This window comes from Lampetra planeri, chromosome 64 (assembly GCF_965212315.1).
Source record: "Lampetra planeri chromosome 64, kcLamPlan1.2.h2, whole genome shotgun sequence".
Classification (NCBI taxonomy): domain Eukaryota; kingdom Metazoa; phylum Chordata; class Hyperoartia; order Petromyzontiformes; family Petromyzontidae; genus Lampetra; species Lampetra planeri.
The window spans coordinates 171,705-173,396 of NC_136170.1; the positions used below are offsets into that span (position 1 = coordinate 171,705).

General features: G+C 58.5%; 1 pseudogene across 1 annotated transcript; it reads right to left on the reverse strand.

Annotated features, from left to right (window-relative positions):
* Nucleotides 1–400: 400 nt before the first annotated feature.
* On the reverse strand, nucleotides 401–848 carry LOC144737046 (E3 ubiquitin-protein ligase RBX1 pseudogene; annotated as a pseudogene). The gene has a single exon (XR_013588860.1). The product of XR_013588860.1 is annotated as an E3 ubiquitin-protein ligase RBX1 pseudogene (transcript).
* Nucleotides 849–1,692: the final 844 nt, after the last annotated feature.

Consider the following 1,692-nt stretch of genomic DNA (forward strand, 5'->3'; position numbering starts at 1 on the left):
GACTGTGGTCGAGTCTTCTTGCAGAGCGACAGAGCAGGCAGCTTCCACACAGAGTTACGCAGCCGACCACAGACGCTTCTGGAGAGTTGTATTTGACGTGTGTTTTTCCCATTTGTGCAATAGGTATCCGCATCTGCTACTGTGGTCTGTGCAGTGGACGCGCTGTTTCTATAGAGAGAGGGGCGCAGAGCTTGGGCAACTGTTGAGTCGCGCCGGCACCCAGCGTGGCTGCTGCTGCTGCTAGTGGTTGTCAACTCGTTTGTGGTTCCTTCTCCTCCTGCCGCCTCCAAGTCTCTCTCCCTCTCTCTCTCCCTCTCTCTCTCCCTCTCTTGTTTAATTTTTATTTCAGAATCCACGTAACTTTATTGAAACCATGCCAAACGTCAATCCACTTCTGTCAGCAAACAGCAACACAGGCATACACACACTTCCAACAAGTAACAATACAACAGACTGAAGAGCAGGGTGGCGAAGGACAGTGCTTCATGAAGGGAGGGCATCCTTGGGCGAATAAAGTTTAATGTCCATACTTCTCTGAATTCCCACTCACCATTGTCGAAGGGACCGACCTGCCGGGTTTTCGGCCAGCGTGAGATGCAGTGGAATGGATGATTGCAGACGCCCCACGCCACTGCACATTCATCCGAGGTGGCTGACGCTTGGTTCGCCTGGCACTCAATGCAGAGGTCCTTGATGTGGTTGCGGCAGATGGCACAGTTATCCACGGCAATATCCCACGGCCACAGGGCCACGGCATTCCACTCCTTCACCTCGAAGCGCTTCTTGCAGCCGCCGCCAGCGGTGGACGAAACGCACGGCGCGTCCACCTCCACTGCGGCCCCCTCCATCTCCCCCACCCTCACACACTCTCTCACCCTCCCCCTCCATCTCCCACCCTCACACACTCTCTCACCCTCTCCCTCCCCCTCTATCTCCCACCCTCACACACTCTCTCACCCTCTCCCTCCCCCTCCATCTCCCACCCTCTCACACTCTCTCACCCTCTCCCTCCCCCTCTATCTCCCACCCTCTCACACTCTCTCACCCTCTCCCTCCCCCTCTATCTCCCACCCTCACACACTCTCTCACCCTCTCCCTCCCCCTCCATCTCCCACCCTCTCACACTCTCTCACCCTCTCCCTCCCCCTCCATCTCCCACCCTCTCACACCTCTCACTCTCTCCCTCCCCCTCTATCTCCCCACCCTCACACACTCTCTCACCCTCTCCCTCCCCCTCCATCTCCCACCCTCTCACACTCTCTCACCCTCTCCCTCCCCCTCTATCTCCCACCCTCACACACTCTCTCACTCTCTCCCTCCCCCTCTATCTCCCACCCTCACACACACTCTCACACCTCTCCCTCCCCCTCCATCTCCCAACCCTCTCACACTCTCTCACCCTCTCCCTCCCCCTCTATCTCCCACCCTCACACACTCTCTCACTCTCTCCCCTCCCCCTCTATCTCCCACCCTCACACACTCTCTCACCCTCTCCCTCCCCCTCCATCTCCCACCCTCTCACACTCTCTCACCCTCTCCCTCCCCCTCTATCTCCCACCCTCACACACTCTCTCACCCTCTCCCTCCCCCTCTATCCCCCACCCTCACACACTCTCTCACCCTCCCCCTCTATCCCCCACCCTCTCACCCCCCTCCATCTCCCACCCTCACACACTCTCTCACCCTCTCCCT